Genomic DNA, 23192 nt, shown 5'->3' with positions numbered 1-23192 from the left:
GGGACTGCCTCCCACCGCTTTCGACTCCCGGATGAACCCACGCTTCAAATTGTGATCTATGAACTCCCTGAGTTCCTGCAGTTCATCCTCAGACATGGAGTACAGTTTCCCAGTTGGCAGCGTCGCCCCCGGCAGGAGGTCAATCTTGCAATCATAGGGTCTGTGAGGGGGTAGCTTGTCCGCCTCCTTCTCGCAGAATACCTCCAAAAACTCCGCATACTTGTGGGGTACTGCTTGCAGCGTGCCCAACTGCAACTGCGGGTCCTCCTCTTCCCCTTCCGGGCTGGGTATAATGCAGTGTTCTGCACAGTAGGAGGAGCCAAAAGTCAGGTGGCGCTGGTACCACGCCAATGCTGGGCTGTGCCTGTGCAGCCAACTCATGCCTAATACTATAGGCGTGTCGGACAGCTGGGTGACATTGAAACTGATGACTTCCCGGTGATTCCCAATTTGCATCACCATAGGCGGCGTCTGCTGCACCACCTGCCCCCCTAGCAGTTCCCTGCCATCCACCGTGACAACCTTCAGGGGCAGTGTGGCTGGCAGTAATGCTACGTTGTGTTGTTGAATGAACTCCAATCCTATAAAGTCTGCGTTACTGCCAGAGTCAATTGTAATAGGCACTTCTAAGGTGAGTCCATTGGGCAGCTGGAGCGATGCGGTGAGCTGCACCACTGGCTTGGGCGGGAGGGGGTCTGTGGGCTGCAAAATCTCTGGGGACTTCCTCACTGACTCGTCTGGCTGGGCCCCAGTGCCTCCTCTTCCAGCCAGACCTGGTCGTTTCCCTGCTGTGGTGCTCTCTGCTGAGTTGTTTCCAATACTGTCACTGAAGCTGCAGTGTGCTTGAAACTCCTCTGGGGACACTCTTTCGCCATGTGCTCTGCACTCTCACATATATAACACTTCCTGTTCCTTCTAGGCAGCTTCGATTTTACTGCTCCCGGCGTTAAGGCTCTGGTAGCTGAGTGAGCCCTAGCACCGCCAATCTCCATCTGCTCCTCGCCCCCTCCCTGTGGAGGCGTGGACTGCGCACGCGCTGCCTCTCTGGGCAAGAGGGAGGGCACTCTCGCTGGTGAACATCCCCAACGCCCTTCTTCTTTGCTCCACGGACGTTCTTCCTGCCTCACCCCAATAGACAACGCTCTTTCAACCACTTGCTGAGTGGTGGTGGGTCTCTCTCCCCTTGCCATCTCATCCTTGATCTGTGCATTCAGACCCTCCCAAAAAAGGTCTCTAACCGGCGGAGAATCCTTATCCCAATTCAGCGCGTTGACCAATGCAAAAAACCGGGAATGATACTGCCTTACGCTGGCTTTCCCTTGTCTTAGCCCAAATATGTCCCTCCGGGCAATGTCCAGGTCTATTTTGGATAAGAAACAGGAGTCCATCGCCTTAATGAACGCATCTGCGCTTTGGAGCGCTGGATCCTTATCTCTCCACAGGTTGCGCAGCCATGATTTCGCGTCCCCATGCAAATGAGACAAAATAAACCCCACTTTTTCCCGCTCATCTCTAAAGTCTCTTTCCAGCAGCTGCAGCGCAAACAGCACATCTGCTCGGAAATTGGGGTACTGCTGCAAATTCCCATCAAAATGAGATACAATGCTGCCTCCTCTCTTCCCCAAACCGATCCCCTCGGACCTGGGTGCTGGGATCCCCTGCTTTACAAGCCCTTCCAACCTGGCTTGAAGATCTCTGCATGCAGCTGCCGCTTCTTCCTCTCTCTTCCTGGATGCGATTATTTCAGCGTTGAGTAGTGTCACCGCTTCTTGCAGGGAAGCTATTTTCTGTTCTGTAGTCATCTTGCCTGACTCTTGTGAGCTCGCAAGGCACCAGTCTTCCACCCTCCCTGCCTCGCTTCCTTAGCGATGCTTGAGGCGAAGAAAACCGATGATAACAGTGAGACGAGGCTTACTGTCAGAGACTGCCTCCCGGTCTCAGCTCACAGAAGACCAACGCTAGCCCTTAGAACTGTACAGAAGTCTTTATTGGCATTTAGTTTCCATTTCCAAACACTAGCGTGCGTCTCTACGTCTAAACCCTAGACCAGCGAAGCCTCGTCTGAGTCTCCGCCCCCTGTACACCAGCTTAAGACTCTAGCCTTACTCCACCTTCTACGTTTCTCCTTCCTCCTCTGGGTCCTACTACCCCCCTGGGTGCCTTCTTTCCGGGATGCCTCGGAAGCGGACCCTTCGGACTCCTCCCCTTCTCTCCGGCGGGCTTTGGGACCCGGCTCTCTCTCCGGACTGCCCATTGCGCCCCCCTCCTGTACTTTTGAACTTGGCGCGCGCGCGCTGCCCCTGACCTTCCTTTTGACCGTTACCTCGCTCTCTGATGCAGGCGTGGCTAACCCTGACTCATGTCCTTCCGCTGACGGAAGGCTGCCTGCTGCCGATGTTTGGGACTCCTCGCCCTTACTGCTCTCCGGTGGGAAAGTTGGTCCCGATTTCCAGCTGCTGCTCTCTGAGTCCCCTCTGGCCCCTCCTTCCTGGGGTGTTCCCTCTGGCAACCCCTTGGCTCTGACCACTGGGGCCCCTTTCTGTGAATCCTCTGATTCACTGGAGAGACTTAGAGACCTCGGATGGCTACCCTCGCTGACTTCTCCCTCAGATTCCTCTCCCTCGGTCTCTACTTCCTCCCTCTCCTGTCCCTCTGCTCCTGAACCCCTGACAGTATGTAATGAGACCCAAATGACAAAACACCGTCTTTTCGCTACCATATGCGCAGAAAGAAGACGAATAAGCTTTGATTGCGCTTACTTCCAATTGTTGCTTTTTGGATTAGAATGCACATTCACCCAAAAATCACGCAGTGTAATGTTTGTTATCAGCCCAAATTAAGCATACGTGTTTTAGTTCCATCTCAATAGAAACAAGACGAAGAAGCTGGGATTTTTTCATTGGGTGTTCATTCACCAACAAATAGCAAAGCAAAGTGTAGTAAGCTAAAACAGAGCAAAACAGGTTGTTTTGCGTTCCAGCTACATCGAAACAAGAATCTTGGATGTCGCTTATTTCAAGTTGTGTTCTTTGGTGTTAATGCAACATTAACCCAGATATCGCAAAGTGTATGTAATGAGACCCAAATGACAAAACACCGTCTTTTCGCTACCATATGCGCAGAAAGAAGACGAATAAGCTTTGATTGCGCTTACTTCCAATTGTTGCTTTTTGGATTAGAATGCACATTCACCCAAAAACCACGCAGTGAAATGTTTGTTATCAGCCCAAATTAAGCATACGTGTTTTGGTTCTATCTCAACAGAAACAAGACGAAGAAGCTGGGATTTTTTCATTGGGTGTTCATTCACCAACAAATAGCAAAGCAAAGGGTAGTAAGCTAAAACAGAGCAAAACAGGTTGTTTTGCGTTCCAGCTACATCGAAACAAGAATCTTGGATGTCGCTTATTTCAAGTTGTGTTCTTTGGTGTTAATGCAACATTAACCCAGAAATCGCAAAGTGTATGTAATGAGACCCAAATGACAAAACACCGTCTTTTCGCTACCATATGCGCATGAAGAAGACGAATAAGCTTTGATTGCGCTTACTTGCAATTGTTGCTTTTTGGATTAGAATGCACATTCACCCAAAAACCACGCAGTGAAATGTTTGTTATCAGCCCAAATTAAGCATACGTGTTTTGGTTCTATCTCAACAGAAACAAGACGAAGAAGCTGGGATTTTTTCATTGGGTGTTCATTCACCAACAAATAGCAAAGCAAAGTGTAGTAAGCTAAAACAGAGCAAAACAGGTTGTTTTGCGTTCCAGCTACATCGAAACAAGAATCTTGGATGTCGCTTATTTCAAGTTGTGTTCTTTGGTGTTAATGCAACATTAACCCAGAAATCGCAAAGTGTATGTAATGAGACCCAAATGACAAAACACCGTCTTTTCGCTACCATATACGCAGAAAGAAGACGAATAAGCTTTGATTGCGCTTACTTGCAATTGTTGCTTTTCGGATTCGAATGCACATTCACCCAAAAATCACGCAGAGAAATGTTTGTTATCAGCCCAAATTAAGCATACGTGTTTTGGTTCCATCTCAATAGAAACAAGACGAAGAAGCTGGGATTTTTTCATTGGGTGTTCATTCACCAACAAATAGCAAAGCAAAAGTGTAGTAAGCTAAAAGAGCAAAACAGGTTGTTTTGCGTTCCAGCTACATCGAAACAAGAATCTTGGATGTCGCTTATTTCAAGTTGTGTTCTTTGGTGTTAATGCAACATTAACCCAGAAATCGCAAAGTGTATGTAATGAGACCCAAATGACAAAACACCGTCTTTTCGCTACCATATGCGCAGAAAGAAGACGAATAAGCTTTGATTGCGCTTACTTGCAATTGTTGCTTTTCAGATTCGAATGCACATTCACCCAAAAATCACGCAGTGTAATGTTTGTTATCAGCCCAAATTAAGCATACGTGTTTTAGTTCCATCTCAATAGAAACAAGACGAAGAAGCTGGGATTTTTTCATTGGGTTTTCATTCACCAACAAATAGCAAAGCAAAGTGTAGTAAGCTAAAACAGAGCAAAACAGGTTGTTTTGCGTTCCAGCTACATCGAAACAAGAATCTTGGATGTCGCTTATTTCAAGTTGTGTTCTTTGGTGTTAATGCAACATTAACCCAGAAATCGCAAAGTGTATGTAATGAGACCCAAATAACAAAACACCGTCATTTCGCTACCATATGCGCAGAAAGAAGACGAATAAGCTTTGATTGCGCTTACTTGCAATTGTTGCTTTTCGGATTCGAATGCACATTCACCCAAAAATCACGCAGAGAAATGTTTGTTATCAGCCCAAATTAAGCATACGTGTTTTGGTTCCATCTCAATAGAAACAAGACGAAGAAGCTGGGATTTTTTCATTGGGTGTTCATTCACCAACAAATAGCAAAGCAAAGTGTAGTAAGCTAAAACAGAGCAAAACAGGTTGTTTTGCGTTCCAGCTACATCGAAACAAGAATCTTGGATGTCGCTTATTTCAAGTTGTGTTCTTTGGTGTTAATGCAACATTAACCCAGAAATCGCAAAGTGTATGTAATGAGACCCAAATGACAAAACACCGTCTTTTCGCTACCATATGCGCATGAAGAAGACGAATAAGCTTTGATTGCGCTTACTTGCAATTGTTGCTTTTTGGATTAGAAAGCACATTCACCCAAAAACCACGCAGTGAAATGTTTGTTATCAGCCCAAATTAAGCATACGTGTTTTGGTTCTATCTCAATAGAAACAAGACGAAGAAGCTGGGATTTTTTCATTGGGTGTTCATTCACCAACAAATAGCAAAGCAAAGTGTAGTAAGGTAAAACAGAGCAAAACAGGTTGTATTGCGTTCCAGCTACATCGAAACAAGAATCTTGGATGTCGCTTATTTCAAGTTGTGTTCTTTGGTGTTAATGCAACATTAACCCAGAAATCGCAAAGTGTATGTGTCAGAGACTGCCTCCCGGTCTCAGCTCACAGAAGACCAACGCTAGCCATTAGAACTGTACAGAAGTCTTTATTGGCATTTAGTTTCCATTTCCAAACACTAGCGTGCGTCTCTACGTCTAAACCCTAGACCAGCGAAGCCTCGTCTGAGTCTCCGCCCCCTGTACACCAGCTTAAGACTCTAGCCTTACTCCACCTTCTACGTTTCTCCTTCCTCCTCTGGGTCCTACTACCCAGGGTGCCTTCTTTCCGGGATGCCTCGGAAGCGGACCCTTCGGACTCCTCCCCTTCTCTCCGGCGGGCTTTGGGACCCGGCTCTCTCTCCGGACTGCCCATTGCGCCCCCCTCCTGTACATTTGAACTTGGCGCGCGCGCGCTGCCCCTGACCTTCCTTTTGACCGTTACCTCGCTCTCTGATGCCGGCGTGGCTAACCCTGACTCATGTCCTTCCGCTGACGGAAGGCTGCCTGCTGCCGATGTTTGGGACTCCTCCCCCTTACTGCTCTCCGGTGGGAAAGTTGGTCCCGATTTCCAGCTGCTGCTCTCTGAGTCCCCTCTGGCCCCTCCTTCCTGGGGTGTTCCCTCTGGCAACCCCCTGGCTCTGACCACTGGGGCCCCTTTCTGTGAATCCTCTGATTCACTGGAGAGACTTAGAGACCTCGGATGGCTACCCTCGCTGACTTCTCCCTCAGATTCCTCTCCCTCGGTCTCTACTTCCTCCCTCTCCTGTCCCTCTGCTCCTGAACCCCTGACATCCATCCCCCCCTCGAAGCCCCCCCTTCCCCCCTCCCCTCCTTCCGGTGCGGGTACTGGGTGCTCCGTCGTCGCGGGGGTGCTTGCCGGATACAGTTCATCACCCATGTACTCGTCAACGTCGCTCTCCTCTGCTTCCATCTCTCTGTCTTCATGCTCGAACCCCACGTTGTCCCCCAACACGTCCATGTCCGTCTCGCCCCTCTCCCCCTCTTCGGGTGGTCCCATCCAAGGACCCCTCAGCCACTTCCTGCGCCACTGCTCCTCTGGTTGATCGTCCCACCAATACGAGTGGTCTGAGGCAGACCCCGGTGGCGAACCCACCTGAGAGCTGGGGACTGGTGCCTGTTCCTCGTCCGAGTCGAACCCCAGGAATGTGCTGGCTGAAAGAGTGGGTGTGAAAAGCCAGTCATCGAAATACTCTGCTGGCATGGGCCTGTGCGGGAAGAGGGCATGAAACTCCTCTTTGAGCAGCGGTTCCTCCAAGGCATAGTCCGGTACCCAGCTGTTGGCACTGGCCGGGGTACCCTCTCTGGCTAGGAAATATTCTACTCCCTCTTCCCCCCATCTGGAGTCCAAAATCTCTGTGACCTCATTGATGTGTCCCTTCCTAGGCGGCCCCCTCACTCTGGGCCCTTCACTGCTCTGGTCTGGTGCTGTGTCTGGCTCCTGAAACCTATGAGGTGCTTTGTAGGGCGTGAGCACCGATCTATGGAATACCGGATGCATTCTGGAACCCTCCGGAAGAGCCAACCGGAAGGCCACTGGATTGACCTGCGCCTGGACTTGGTAAGGTCCTAGCTGCTTATGTCCTAGCTTCTTCTTAGCTAATGATCTGGTCGGCACTGCTTGCGCTGCTAGCCAGACCCAGTCACCCACCTGTATGTCTTCCCCAACTCTTCTGTGTCTGTCGGCCTGCACCTTGTATGCGTGCTTTGCTAGTTCTAGCTGCCTCCTGAGCTGTTCGTGGACTTCCTGCAACTCTGACGCTAAGGCTTCCGCTGCCTGTGGCTCCCCCTCCCCCACTCTCTCTAAACCCGGGAAGGTTCTGGGATGCCTCCCGTTGTTGGCGAAGAACGGCGTCACCCCCGTCGACACGTGCTTCGTATTGTTGTAAGCGAACTCGGTGAGCGGCAGGTAGTCCACCCATGTCGTGGGCTGCTGGTTGGCGTAGCATCTTAGGTACTGCTGCATGACGGCGTTGACCCTCTCCGCTTGTCCGTTGGTCTGCGGGTGTCTCGCCGACGCCAAATTGACTTTGACGTTCAGAATGCCCATCAGCTTCTGCCAGAAGTTCGAGATGAACTGTCGCCCCCGGTCGGAAAGAATAGACCGTGGCAGACCGTGGACCTTGAACACGTGGTCTATGAACAGTTTGGCGGTCTGCTCTGCCGTGGCTACCTTCGCACACGGAATGAAGTGTGCCATCTTAGTAAACATGTCCACCACCACTAGCACTGCTGTCTTTCCCCTCGAGCTGGGCAGATCCGTGACGAAGTCCAGGGCCACCCTCTCCCACGGTTCAGACGGTGTCTGCAGCGGTTCCAGCAATCCCGCCGGCGGTCTGTGAACTGACTTGGCCCTTTGGCAGGTGTCACATCTCGAGACGTAATCCGCTACTTCCCCCCGCATCTTGGGCCACCAAAAGTCTCTGGCTACGAGTTCGACAGTCTTTTCTTTGCCAAAGTGCCCTGCGGTGGGAGCGTCGTGTAGCTGCTGCAGGACCCTTGCGCGGAGGTCGTCTCCCGGCACGTAGAGTGCTCCCTTGTGGAGGAGCAACCCATCGCGAATCTGGAACTCGTCGGCCCTCGCTGTGCCCCTGTGCACCTCCTCCATCTTGGCCCGTGCGAAGGGGTCTTCCCGCAGCGCGCGGCGTACGGCGTCCAGGTCCACGGTTGCCGACGCGCATGCCCACGCTTCCGGTGCGAAAATGTGCTTGGCCGCCGACGGTGCCGCCTCCTCCAGGTATTGCGGCTTTCTGGACAATGCATCCGCCATCACGTTGTTGTCGCCTGGGATGTACTCTATCTTGAAGTCGAAGTCCGCGAAGAACTCTGCCCATCTAATGTGTCTCTGGTTGAGGAACCTAGCCGTGCGCCAGTACTCCAGATTCTTGTGGTCCGTGTGGACCTGCACTGTATGTCTGGCTCCGATGAGGAAGTGCCTCCATGCCTTGAATGCTGCATGTATGGCTAGCAACTCCCTGTCCCAGATAGTGTAATTCTGCTCCGACTTGCTGAGCTTCCTCGAGTAGAAGGCGCACGGTCTCCAGTCCCCCTGCTGGTCTTGTTGCAACAGGACAGCTCCCACGGCTCTGTCTGAGGCGTCCGTCTCCACCCTCATGGGTCTGCTGGGATTCACATGCAGCAGCTGCTCTTCGGACGCGAAGAGACGCTTGAGTTTCTGAAAGGACTGCTCCGCTTGCTCCGTCCAGATGAATTTCTTCTTCTTGGAGCTGAGCGTGTCGGTGATGGCCGCTGTCTGCATGGCAAATCCCTTGATGAACTTGCGGTAAAAGTTGGCAAAGCCGACAAACCGCTGGACTTCCTTCCGATTGCGTGGGCTCTTCCAGTCCAAAACTGCGCGAACCTTGGCGCTGTCCATGGCGAGCCCCTTGTCCGACAACTTGTAGCCCAGGAAATCCACCTCCGTCACGTCGAACTGGCACTTCTCCAGTTTGGCGTACAGCCTGTGCTCCTTCAGTCTCTGCAGAACTTCCCTGACATCCCTCTCGTGCGCCTCTCGCGATTCTGAAAAAATCAGGATGTCGTCCAGGAAGCATACGCACTTCTTGTAAAGGAGCCCCGCCAGCACGTGATGCATAAAGGCTTGGAAAGTGTGAGAGCCATTTTGTAATCCGAAGGGCATAACTCTGTATTCGTAGGTGCCCAGTGGCGTGAACATGGCCGTCTTCCACTCGTCTCCGTCGCGCATGCGAATCAGGTTGTACGCGCCACGTAGATCCAGCTTGGTGAAAACGCGTCCTTTCCGCACCGTCGCGAGCAAGTCGTCTATCTTGGGCATGGGGAAAGCTGAGGGCTTGGTTTTCGAATTCAAGATTCTGAAGTCCACCACCAGTCTTTTTTGGGGCGTATCCCGCTTCTTCACAAAGAATACGGGACTGCCTCCCACCGCTTTCGACTCCCGGATGAACCCACGCTTCAAATTGTGATCTATGAACTCCCTGAGTTCTTGCAGTTCATCCTCAGACATGGAGTACAGTTTCCCAGTTGGCAGCGTCGCCCCCGGCAGGAGGTCAATCTTGCAATCATAGGGTCTGTGAGGGGGTAGCTTGTCCGCCTCCTTCTCGCAGAATACCTCCAAAAACTCCGCATACTTGTGGGGTACTGCTTGCAGCGTGCCCAACTGCAACTGCGGGTCCTCCTCTTCCCCTTCCGGGCTGGGTATAATGCAGTGTTCTGCACAGTAGGAGGAGCCAAAAGTCAGGTGGCGCTGGTACCACGCCAATGCTGGGCTGTGCCTGTGCAGCCAACTCATGCCTAATACTATAGGCGTGTCGGACAGCTGGGTGACATTGAAACTGATGACTTCCCGGTGATTCCCAATTTGCATCACCATAGGCGGCGTCTGCTGCACCACCTGCCCCCCTAGCAGTTCCCTGCCATCCACCGTGACAACCTTCAGGGGCAGTGTGGCTGGCAGTAATGCTACGTTGTGTTGTTGAATGAACTCCAATCCTATAAAGTCTGCGTTACTGCCAGAGTCAATTGTAATAGGCACTTCTAAGGTGAGTCCATTGGGCAGCTGAAGCGATGCGGTTAGCTGCACCACTGGCTTGGGCGGGAGGGGGTCTGTGGGCTGCAAAATCTCTGGGGACTTCCTCACTGACTCGTCTGGCTGGGCCCCAGTGCCTCCTCTTCCAGCCAGACCTGGTCGTTTCCCTGCTGTGGTGCTCTCTGCTGAGTTGTTTCCAATACTGTCACTGAAGCTGCAGTGTGCTTGAAACTCCTCTGGGGACACTCTTTCGCCATGTGCTCTGCACTCTCACATATATAACACTTCCTGTTCCTTCTAGGCAGCTTCGATTTTACTGCTCCCGGCGTTAAGGCTCTGGTAGCTGAGTGAGCCCTAGCACCGCCAATCTCCATCTGCTCCTCGCCCCCTCCCTGTGGAGGCGTGGACTGCGCACGCGCTGCCTCTCTGGGCAAGAGGGAGGGCACTCTCGCTGGTGAACGTCCCCAACGCCCTTCTTCTTTGCTCCACGGACGTTCTTCCTGCCTCACCCCAATAGACAACGCTCTTTCAACCACTTGCTGAGTGGTGGTGGGTCTCTCTCCCCTTGCCATCTCATCCTTGATCTGTGCATTCAGACCCTCCCAAAAAAGGTCTCTAACCGGCGGAGAATCCTTATCCCAATTCAGCGCGTTGACCAATGCAAAAAACCGGGAATGATACTGCCTTACGCTGGCTTTCCCTTGTCTTAGCCCAAATATGTCCCTCCGGGCAATGTCCAGGTCTATTTTGGATAAGAAACAGGAGTCCATCGCCTTAATGAACGCATCTGCGCTTTGGAGCGCTGGATCCTTATCTCTCCACAGGTTGTGTAGCCATGATTTCGCGTCCCCATGCAAATGAGACAAAATAAACCCCACTTTTTCCCGCTCATCTCTAAAGTCTCTTTCCAGCAGCTGCAGCGCAAACAGCACATCTGCTCGGAAATTGGGGTACTGCTGCAAATTCCCATCAAAATGAGATACAATGCTGCCTCCTCTCTTCCCCAAACCGATCCCCTCGGACCTGGGTGCTGGGATCCCCTGCTTTACAAGCCCTTCCAACCTGGCTTGAAGATCTCTGCATGCAGCTGCCGCTTCTTCCTCTCTCTTCCTGGATGCGATTATTTCAGCGTTGAGTAGTGTCACCGCTTCTTGCAGGGAAGCTATTTTCTGTTCTGTAGTCATCTTGCCTGACTCTTGTGAGCTCGCAAGGCACCAGTCTTCCACCCTCCCTGCCTCGCTTCCTTAGCGATGCTTGAGGCGAAGAAAACCGATGATAATGGAGACGAGGCTTACTGTCAGAGACTGCCTCCCGGTCTCAGCTCACAGAAGACCAACGCTAGCCATTAGAACTGTACAGAAGTCTTTATTGGCATTTAGTTTCCATTTCCAAACACTAGCGTGCGTCTCTACGTCTAAACCCTAGACCAGCGAAGCCTCGTCTGAGTCTCCGCCCCCTGTACACCAGCTTAAGACTCTAGCCTTACTCCACCTTCTACGTTTCTCCTTCCTCCTCTGGGTCCTACTACCCAGGGTGCCTTCTTTCCGGGATGCCTCGGAAGCGGACCCTTCGGACTCCTCCCCTTCTCTCCGGCGGGCTTTGGGACCCGGCTCTCTCTCCGGACTGCCCATTGCGCCCCCCTCCTGTATATTTGAACTTGGCGCGCGCGCGCTGCCCCTGACCTTCCTTTTGACCGTTACCTCGCTCTCTGATGCCGGCGTGGCTAACCCTGACTCATGTCCTCCCGCTGACGGAAGGCTGCCTGCTGCCGATGTTTGGGACTCCTCCCCCTTACTGCTCTCCGGTGGGAAAGTTGGTCCCGATTTCCAGCTGCTGCTCTCTGAGTCCCCTCTGGCCCCTCCTTCCTGGGGTGTTCCCTCTGGCAACCCCCTGGCTCTGACCACTGGGGCCCCTTTCTGTGAATCCTCTGATTCACTGGAGAGACTTAGAGACCTCGGATGGCTACCCTCGCTGACTTCTCCCTCAGATTCCTCTCCCTCGGTCTCTACTTCCTCCCTCTCCTGTCCCTCTGCTCCTGAACCCCTGACAGTATGTAATGAGACCCAAATGACAAAACACCGTCTTTTCGCTACCATATGCGCAGAAAGAAGACAAATAAGCTTTGATTGCGCTTACTTGCAATTGTTGCTTTTCGGATTCGAATGCACATTCACCCAAAAATCACGCAGAGAAATGTTTGTTATCAGCCCAAATTAAGCATACGTGTTTTGGTTCCATCTCAATAGAAACAAGACGAAGAAGCTGGGATTTTTTCATTGGGTGTTCATTCACCAACAAATAGCAAAGCAAAAGTGTAGTAAGCTAAAACAGAGCAAAACAGGTTGTTTTGCGTTCCAGCTACATCGAAACAAGAATCTTGGATGTCGCTTATTTCAAGTTGTGTTCTTTGGTTTTAATGCAACATTAACCCAGAAATCGCAAACTGTATGTAATGAGACCCAAATGACAAAACACCGTCTTTTTGCTACCATATGCGCAGAAAGAAGACGAATAAGCTTTGATTGCGCTTACTTGCAATTGTTGCTTTTCAGATTCGAATGCACATTCACCCAAAAATCACGCAGTGTAATGTTTGTTATCAGCCCAAATTAAGCATACGTGTTTTAGTTCCATCTCAATAGAAACAAGACGAAGCTGGGATTTTTTCATTGGGTGTTCATTCACCAACAAATAGCAAAGCAAAGTGTAGTAAGCTAAAACAGAGCAAAACAGGTTGTTTTGCGTTCCAGCTACATCGAAACAAGAATCTTGGATGTCGCTTATTTCAAGTTGTGTTCTTTGGTGTTAATGCAACATTAACCCAGAAATCGCAAAGTGTATGTAATGAGACCCAAATGACAAAACACCGTCTTTTCGCTACCATATGCGCAGAAAGAAGACGAATAAGCTTTGATTGCGCTTACTTCCAATTGTTGCTTTTTGGATTAGAATGCACATTCACCCAAAAATCACGCAGTGTAATGTTTGTTATCAGCCCAAATTAAGCATACGAGTTTTAGTTCCATCTCAATAGAAACAAGACGAAGAAGCTGGGATTTTTTCACTGGGTGTTCATTCACCAACAAATAGCAAAGCAAAGTGTAGTAAGCTAAAACAGAGCAAAACAGGTTGTTTTGCGTTCCAGCTACATCGAAACAAGAATCTTGGATGTCGCTTATTTCAAGTTGTGTTCTTTGGTGTTAATGCAACATTAACCCAGAAATCGCAAAGTGTATGTAATGAGACCCAAATGACAAAACACCGTCTTTTCGCTACCATATACGCAGAAAGAAGACGAATAAGCTTTGATTGCGCTTACTTGCAATTGTTGCTTTTCGGATTCGAATGCACATTCACCCAAAAATCACGCAGAGAAATGTTTGTTATCAGCCCAAATTAAGCATACGTGTTTTGGTTCCATCTCAATAGAAACCAGACGAAGAAGCTGGGATTTTTTCATTGGGTGTTCATTCACCAACAAATAGCAAAGCAAAAGTGTAGTAAGCTAAAAGAGCAAAACAGGTTGTTTTGCGTTCCAGCTACATCGAAACAAGAATCTTGGATGTCGCTTATTTCAAGTTGTGTTCTTTGGTGTTAATGCAACATTAACCCAGAAATCGCAAAGTGTATGTAATGAGACCCAAATGACAAAACACCGTCTTTTCGCTACCATATGCGCAGAAAGAAGACGAATAAGCTTTGATTGCGCTTACTTGCAATTGTTGCTTTTCAGATTCGAATGCACATTCACCCAAAAATCACGCAGTGTAATGTTTGTTATCAGCCCAAATTAAGCATACGTGTTTTAGTTCCATCTCAATAGAAACAAGACGAAGAAGCTGGGATTTTTTCATTGGGTTTTCATTCACCAACAAATAGCAAAGCAAAGTGTAGTAAGCTAAAACAGAGCAAAACAGGTTGTTTTGCGTTCCAGCTACATCGAAACAAGAATCTTGGATGTCGCTTATTTCAAGTTGTGTTCTTTGGTGTTAATGCAACATTAACCCAGAAATCGCAAAGTGTATGTAATGAGACCCAAATAACAAAACACCGTCTTTTCGCTACCATATGCGCAGAAAGAAGACGAATAAGCTTTGATTGCGCTTACTTGCAATTGTTGCTTTTCGGATTCGAATGCACATTCACCCAAAAATCACGCAGTGAAATGTTTGTTATCAGCCCAAATTAAGCATACGTGTTTTGGTTCCATCTCAATAGAAACAAGACGAAGAAGCTGGGATTTTTTCATTGGGTGTTCATTCACCAACAAATAGCAAAGCAAAGTGTAGTAAGCTAAAACAGAGCAAAACAGGTTGTTTTGCGTTCCAGCTACATCGAAACAAGAATCTTGGATGTCGCTTATTTCAAGTTGTGTTCTTTGGTGTTAATGCAACATTAACCCAGAAATCGCAAAGTGTATGTAATGAGACCCAAATGACAAAACACCGTCTTTTCGCTACCATATGCGCATGAAGAAGACGAATAAGCTTTGATTGCGCTTACTTGCAATTGTTGCTTTTTGGATTAGAAAGCACATTCACCCAAAAACCACGCAGTGAAATGTTTGTTATCAGCCCAAATTAAGCATACGTGTTTTGGTTCTATCTCAATAGAAACAAGACGAAGAAGCTGGGATTTTTTCATTGGGTGTTCATTCACCAACAAATAGCAAAGCAAAGTGTAGTAAGGTAAAACAGAGCAAAACAGGTTGTATTGCGTTCCAGCTACATCGAAACAAGAATCTTGGATGTCGCTTATTTCAAGTTGTGTTCTTTGGTGTTAATGCAACATTAACCCAGAAATCGCAAAGTGTATGTAATGAGACCCAAATGACAAAACACCGTCTTTTCGCTACCATATGCGCAGAAAGAAGACAAATAAGCTTTGATTGCGCTTACTTGCAATTGTTGCTTTTCGGATTCGAATGCACATTCACCCAAAAATCACGCAGAGAAATGTTTGTTATCAGCCCAAATTAAGCATACGTGTTTTGGTTCCATCTCAATAGAAACAAGACGAAGAAGCTGGGATTTTTTCATTGGGTGTTCATTCACCAACAAATAGCAAAGCAAAAGTGTAGTAAGCTAAAACAGAGCAAAACAGGTTGTTTTGCGTTCCAGCTACATCGAAACAAGAATCTTGGATGTCGCTTATTTCAAGTTGTGTTCTTTGGTGTTAATGCAACATTAACCCAGAAATCGCAAACTGTATGTAATGAGACCCAAATGACAAAACACCGTCTTTTCGCTACCATATGCGCAGAAAGAAGACGAATAAGCTTTGATTGCGCTTACTTGCAATTGTTGCTTTTCAGATTCGAATGCACATTCACCCAAAAATCACGCAGTGTAATGTTTGTTATCAGCCCAAATTAAGCATACGTGTTTTAGTTCCATCTCAATAGAAACAAGACGAAGCTGGGATTTTTTCATTGGGTATTCATTCACCAACAAATAGCAAAGCAAAGTGTAGTAAGCTAAAACAGAGCAAAACAGGTTGTTTTGCGTTCCAGCTACATCGAAACAAGAATCTTGGATGTCGCTTATTTCAAGTTGTGTTCTTTGGTGTTAATGCAACATTAACCCAGAAATCGCAAAGTGTATGTAATGAGACCCAAATGACAAAACACCGTCTTTTCGCTACCATATGCGCAGAAAGAAGACGAATAAGCTTTGATTGCGCTTACTTCCAATTGTTGCTTTTTGGATTAGAATGCACATTCACCCAAAAATCATGCAGTGTAATGTTTGTTATCAGCCCAAATTAAGCATACGTGTTTTAGTTCCATCTCAATAGAAACAAGACGAAGAAGCTGGGATTTTTTCATTGGGTGTTCATTCACCAACAAATAGCAAAGCAAAGTGTAGTAAGCTAAAACAGAGCAAAACAGGTTGTTTTGCGTTCCAGCTACATCGAAACAAGAATCTTGGATGTCGCTTATTTCAAGTTGTGTTCTTTGGTGTTAATGCAACATTAACCCAGAAATCGCAAAGTGTATGTAATGAGACCCAAATGACAAAACACCGTCTTTTCGCTACCATATGCGCAGAAAGAAGACGAATAAGCTTTGATTGCGCTTACTTGCAATTGTTGCTTTTTGGATTAGAATGCACATTCACCCAAAAATCACGCAGTGTAATGTTTGTTATCAGCCCAAATTAAGCATACGTGTTTTAGTTCCATCTCAATAGAAACAAGACGAAGAAGCTGGGATTTTTTCATTGGGTGTTCATTCACCAACAAATAGCAAAGCAAAGTGTAGTAAGCTAAAACAGAGCAAAACAGGTTGTTTTGCGTTCCAGCTACATCGAAACAAGAATCTTGGATGTTGCTTATTTCAAGTTGTGTTCTTTGGTGTTAATGCAACATTAACCCAGAAATCGCAAAGTGTATGTAATGAGACCCAAATGACAAAACACCGTCTTTTCGCTACCATATACGCAGAAAGAAGACGAATAAGCTTTGATTGCGCTTACTTGCAATTGTTGCTTTTCAGATTCGAATGCACATTCACCCAAAAATCACGCAGTGTAATGTTTGTTATCAGCCCAAATTAAGCATACGTGTTTTGGTTCCATCTCAATAGAAACAAGACGAAGAAGCTGGGATTTTTTCACTGGGTGTTCATTCACCAACAAATAGCAAAGCAAAGTGTAGTAAGCTAAAACAGAGCAAAACAGGTTGTTTTGCGTTCCAGCTACATCGAAACAAGAATCTTGGATGTCGCTTATTTCAAGTTGTGTTCTTTGGTGTTAATGCAACTTTAACCCAGAAATCGCAAAGTGTATGTAATGAGACCCAAATGACAAAACACCGTCTTTTCGCTACCATATGCGCAGAAAGAAGACGAATAAGCTTTGATTGCGCTTACTTGCAATTGTTGCTTTTCGGATTCGAATGCACATTCACCCAAAAATCACGCTGTCAGGGGTTCAGGAGCAGAGGGACAGGAAAGGGAGGGATTGGAGACCGAGGGAGAGGAATCCGAGGGAGAGGTCAGCGATGATAGCCATCCGAGGTCTCTAAGTCTCTCCAGCGAATCAGAGGATTCACAGAAAGGGGCTCCCGTGGTCAGAGCTAGGGGGTTGCCAGAGGGAACACCTCAGGAAGGAGGGGCCAGAGCGGACTCAGAGAGCAGCAGCTGGAAATCGGGACCAGCTTCCCCACCGGAGAGCAGTAAGGGGGAGGAGTCCCAAGCATCGGCAGCAGGCAGCTTTCCGTCAGCGGAAGGACATGAGTCAGGGTTAGCCACGCCTGCATCAGAGAGCGAGGAAACGGTCAAAAGGAAGGTCAGGGGCAGCGCGCGCGCGCCAAGTTCAAATGTACAAGAGGGGGGCGCAATGAGCAGCCCGGAGAGGGAGCCGGGTCCTAAAGCCCGGCGAAGAGAAGGGGAGGAGTCCGAAGGGTCCGCTTCCGAGGCGTCCAGGAAGGAAGGCACCCAGGGGGGTAGTAGGACCCAGAGGAGGAAGGAGAAACGTAGAAGGTGGAGTAAGGCTAGAGTCTTAAACTGGTGTACAGGGGGCGGAGACTCAGACGAGGCTTCGCTGGTCTAGGGTCTAGACGTAGAGACGCACGCTAGGGTTTGAAAATGGGAACTAAACTTCAATAAAGACTTTGTACAGTTCCGCTGGCTAGCGTTGGTCTTCTGTGAGCTGAGACCTGGGGGCCGTCTCTGACAGTAAGCCTCGTCTCACGTTTCATCGGTTTTCTTCGCCTCAAGCATCGCTGCGGGAGCGAGGCAGGGAGGGCAGAAGACTGGTGCCTTGCGAGCTCACAAGAGTCAGGCGAGATGACCACAGAACAGAAAATAGCTTCCCTGCAAGAAGCGGTGACACAACTCAGCGCTGAAATAATCGCATCCAGGAAGAGGGAGGAAGAACCGGCAGCTGCCTGCAAAGATCTTCAAGCCAGGTTGGAAGGGCTTGTGAAGCAGGGGCTACCGGGACCCAGATCCGAGGGAATTGGGCTGGGGAAGAGAGGAGGCAGCATTGTATCTCATTTTGATGGGAATTTGCAGCAGTACCCCAATTTCCGAGCAGATGTGCTGTTTGCGCTGCAGCTGCTGGATAGAGACTTTAGAGATGAGCGGGAGAAAGTGGGGTTTATTTTGTCTCATCTGCATGGGGACGCGAAAGCATGGCTGCGCAATCTGTGGAGGGATAATGATCCAGCGCTCCAAAGCGCAGATGCATTCATTAAAGCAATGGACTCCTGTTTCTTATCCAACATAAACATTGACATTGCCCGGAAAGACATATTTGGGCTAAGACAAGGGAAAGCCAGCGTAAGGCAGTATCATTCCCGGTTTTTTGCATTGGTCAACGCGCTGAATTGGGATAAGGATTCTCCGCCAGTTAGAGACCTTTTTTTGGAGGGATTGAACCCACAAATCAAGGATGAGATGGCACGGGGAGAGAGACCCACAACCACTCAGCAATTGGTTGAAAGAGCGCTGTCAATTGGGGTGAGGCAGGAGGAACGCCCATGGAGCAAAGAAGAAGGGCGTTGGGGACGCACACCAGCGAGAGTGCCCTCCCTCTTGCCTAGAGAGGCAGCGCGTGCGCAGTCCACGCCTCCACAGGGAGGGGGCGACGAGCAGATGGAGATTGGCGGTGCTAGGGCTCACTCAGCTACCAGAGCCTTAACACCGGGAGCAGTAAAACCGAAGCTGCCTAGAAGGAACAGGAAGTGCTATATATGTGAGAGTGAAGAGCACATGGCGAAAGAGTGTCCCCAGAGGATCCACAAGCACACTGCAGCTTCAGTGACAGTATTGGAAACAACTCAGCAGAGAGAAACACAGCAGGGAAACGACCAAGTCTGGCTGGAAACGGAGGCACTGGGGCCCAGCCAGACGAGTCAGTGAAGAAGCCCCCAGAGATTTTACAGCCCACAGACCCCCTCCCGCCCAAACCAGTGGTGCAGCTCACCGCATCGCTCCAGCTGCCCAACGGACTCACCTTAGAAGTGCCTATTACAATTGACTCTGGCAGTAATGCCGCCTCCTCAAGGTATTGCGGTTTTCTGGACAATGCATCCGCCATCACGTTGTTGTCGCCTGGGATGTACTCTATCTTGAAGTCGAAGTCCGCGAAGAACTCTGCCCATCTAATGTGTCTCTGGTTGAGGAACCTAGCCGTGCGCCAGTACTCCAGATTCTTGTGGTCCGTGTGGACCTGCACTGTATGTCTGGCTCCGATGAGGAAGTGCCTCCATGCCTTGAATGCTGCATGTATGGCTAGCAACTCCCTGTCCCAGATAGTGTAATTCTGCTCCGACTTGCTGAGCTTCCTCGAGTAGAAGGCGCACGGCCTCCAGTCCCCCTGCTGGTCTTGTTGCAACAGGACAGCTCCCACGGCTCTGTCTGAGGCGTCCGTCTCCACCCTCATGGGTCTGCTGGGATTCACATGCAGCAGCTGCTCTTCGGACGCGAAGAGAAGCTTGAGTTTCTGAAAGGACTGCTCCGCTTGCTCCGTCCAGATGAATTTCTTCTTCTTGGAGCTGAGCGTGTCGGTGATGGCCGCTGTCTGCATGGCAAATCCCTTGATGAACTTGCGGTAAAAGTTGGCAAAGCCGACAAACCGCTGGACTTCCTTCCGATTGCGCGGGCTTTTCCAATCCAAAACTGCGCGAACCTTGGCGCTGTCCATGGCGAGCCCCTTGTCCGACAACTTGTAGCCCAGGAAATCCACCTCCGTCACGTCGAACTGGCACTTCTCCAGCTTGGCGTACAGCCTGTACTCCTTCAGTCTCTGCAGAACTTCCCTGACATCCCTCTCGTGCGCCTCAGGATGTCGTCCAGGAAGCATACGCACTTCTTGTAAAGGAGCCCCGCCAGCACATGATGCATAAAGGCTTGGAAAGTGTGAGAGCCATTTTGTAATCCGAAGGGCATAACTCTGTATTCGTAGGTGCCCAGAGGCGTGAACATGGCCGTCTTCCACTCGTCGCCGTCGCGCATGCGAATCAGGTTGTACGCCCCACGTAGATCCAACTTGGTGAAAACACGTCCTTTCCGCACCGTCGCGAGCAGGTCGTCTATCTTGGGCATGGGGAAAGCTGAGGGCTTGGTTTTCGAATTTAAAATTCTGAAATCCACCACCAGCCTCCGTTGGGGCGTGTCCCGCTTCTTCACAAAGAATACTGGACTGCCTCCCACCGCTTTCGACTCCCGGATGAACCCACGCTTCAAATTGTGATCTATGAACTCCCTGAGTTCCTGCAGTTCATCCTCAGACATGGAGTACAGTTTCCCAGTTGGCAGCGTCGCCCCCGGCAGGAGGTCAATCTTGCAATCATAGGGTCTGTGAGGAGGTAGCTTGTCCGCCTCCTTCTCGCAGAATACCTCCAAAAACTCCGCATACTTGAGGGGTACTGCTTGCAGCGTGCCCAACTGTAACTGCGGGTCCTCCTCTTCCCCTTCTGGGCTGGGTATAATGCAGTGTTCTGCACAGTAGGAGGAGCCAAAAGTCAGTTGGCGCTGGTACCAAGCCAATGCTGGGCTGTGCCTGTGCAGCCAACTCATGCCTAATACTACAGGCGTGTCCGACAGTTGGGTGACATTGAAGCTGATGACCTCCCGGTGATTCCCAATTTGCATCACCATCGGCGGCGTCTGCTGCACCACCTGCCCCCCTAGCAGTTCCCTGCCATCCACCGTGACAACCTTCAGGGGCAGCGTGGCTGGCAGTAAAGCTACGTTGTGTTGTTGAATGAACTCCAGTCCTATAAAGTCTGCATTACTGCCAGAGTCAATTGTAATAGGCACTTCTAAGGTGAGTCCATTGGGCAGCTGGAGCGATGCGGTGAGCTGCACCACTGGTTTGGGCGGGAGGGGGTCTGTGGGCTGTAAAATCTCTGGGGGCTTCTTCACTGACTCGTCTGGCTGGGCCCCAGTGCCTCCGTTTCCAGCCAGACTTGGTCGTTTCCCTGCTGTGTTTCTCTCTGCTGAGTTGTTTCCAATACTGTCACTGAAGCTGCAGTGTGCTTGTGGATCCTCTGGGGACACTCTTTCGCCATGTGCTCTTCACTCTCACATATATAGCACTTCCTGTTCCTTCTAGGCAGCTTCGGTTTTACTGCTCCCGGTGTTAAGGCTCTGGTAGCTGAGTGAGCCCTAGCACCGCCAATCTCCATCTGCTCCTCGCCCCCTCCCTGTGGAGGCGTGGACTGCGCACGCGCTGCCTCTCTGGGCAAGAGGGAGGGCACTCTCGCTGGTGAACGTCCCCAACGCCCTTCTTCTTTGCTCCACGGACGTTCTTCCTGCCTCACCCCAATAGACAACGCTCTTTCAACCACTTGCTGAGTGGTGGTGGGTCTCTCTCCCCTTGCCATCTCATCCTTGATCTGTGCATTCAGACCCTCCCAAAAAAGGTCTCTAACCGGCGGAGAATCCTTATCCCAATTCAGCGCGTTGACCAATGCAAAAAACCGGGAATGATACTGCCTTACGCTGGCTTTCCCTTGTCTTAGCCCAAATATGTCCCTCCGGGCAATGTCCAGGTCTATTTTGGATAAGAAACAGGAGTCCATCGCCTTAATGAACGCATCTGCGCTTTGGAGCGCTGGATCCTTATCTCTCCACAGGTTGTGTAGCCATGATTTCGCGTCCCCATGCAAATGAGACAAAATAAACCCCACTTTTTCCCGCTCATCTCTAAAGTCTCTTTCCAGCAGCTGCAGCGCAAACAGCACATCTGCTCGGAAATTGGGGTACTGCTGCAAATTCCCATCAAAATGAGATACAATGCTGCCTCCTCTCTTCCCCAAACCGATCCCCTCGGACCTGGGTGCTGGGATCCCCTGCTTTACAAGCCCTTCCAACCTGGCTTGAAGATCTCTGCATGCAGCTGCCGCTTCTTCCTCTCTCTTCCTGGATGCGATTATTTCAGCGTTGAGTAGTGTCACCGCTTCTTGCAGGGAAGCTATTTTCTGTTCTGTAGTCATCTTGCCTGACTCTTGTGAGCTCGCAAGGCACCAGTCTTCCACCCTCCCTGCCTCGCTTCCTTAGCGATGCTTGAGGCGAAGAAAACCGATGATAATGGAGACGAGGCTTACTGTCAGAGACTGCCTCCCGGTCTCAGCTCACAGAAGACCAACGCTAGCCATTAGAACTGTACAGAAGTCTTTATTGGCATTTAGTTTCCATTTCCAAACACTAGCGTGCGTCTCTACGTCTAAACCCTAGACCAGCGAAGCCTCGTCTGAGTCTCCGCCCCCTGTACACCAGCTTAAGACTCTAGCCTTACTCCACCTTCTACGTTTCTCCTTCCTCCTCTGGGTCCTACTACCCAGGGTGCCTTCTTTCCGGGATGCCTCGGAAGCGGACCCTTCGGACTCCTCCCCTTCTCTCCGGCGGGCTTTGGGACCCGGCTCTCTCTCCGGACTGCCCATTGCGCCCCCCTCCTGTACATTTGAACTTGGCGCGCGCGCGCTGCCCCTGACCTTCCTTTTGACCGTTACCTCGCTCTCTGATGCCTTCCGTCAGCGGGAGGACATGAGTCAGGGTTAACCACGCCGGCATCAGAGAGCGAGGTAACGGTCAAAAGGAAGGTCAGGGGCAGCGCGCGCGCGCCAAGTTCAAATGTACAGGAGGGGGGCGCAATGGGCAGTCCGGAGAGAGAGCCGGGTCCCAAAGCCCGCCGGAGAGAAGGGGAGGAGTCCGAAGGGTCCGCTTCCGAGGCATCCCGGAAAGAAGGCACCCTGGGTAGTAGGACCCAGAGGAGGAAGGAGAAACGTAGAAGGTGGAGTAAGGCTAGAGTCTTAAGCTGGTGTACAGGGGGCGGAGACTCAGACGAGGCTTCGCTGGTCTAGGGTTTAGACGTAGAGACGCACGCTAGTGTTTGGAAATGGAAACTAAATGCCAATAAAGACTTCTGTACAGTTCTAATGGCTAGCGTTGGTCTTCTGTGAGCTGAGACCGGGAGGCAGTCTCTGACACATACACATTCAGAGAAGCAGTGTCACAGCTGAATGCCGAGGCTCTCGCATCCAGGAAGAGAGAGGAGGACGCAGCTGCCGCCTACAGGGATCTCCAGGTCAGGTTGGAAGTGCTTACGAAGCAAGGGCAACAGACACCCAAACCAGAGGGGATTGGGTTGGGGAGACGCACAGGCGGTCTGGTCTCTCACTTCGATGGGAACCTGCAACAGTATCCCAATTTTAGAGCAGACGTACTGTGTGCACTGCAACTGCTGAGTAAAGATTTTAGAGATGAGCAAGAGAAAGTGGGATTCATCATGTCTTATTTGCATGGGGATGCCA

Source organism: Podarcis muralis, chromosome 17 (assembly GCF_964188315.1).
Source record: "Podarcis muralis chromosome 17, rPodMur119.hap1.1, whole genome shotgun sequence".
Lineage (NCBI taxonomy): Eukaryota > Metazoa > Chordata > Lepidosauria > Squamata > Lacertidae > Podarcis > Podarcis muralis.
The sequence above is the reverse complement of the archived record's forward strand: the minus strand, read 5'-3'. Positions refer to the sequence as shown.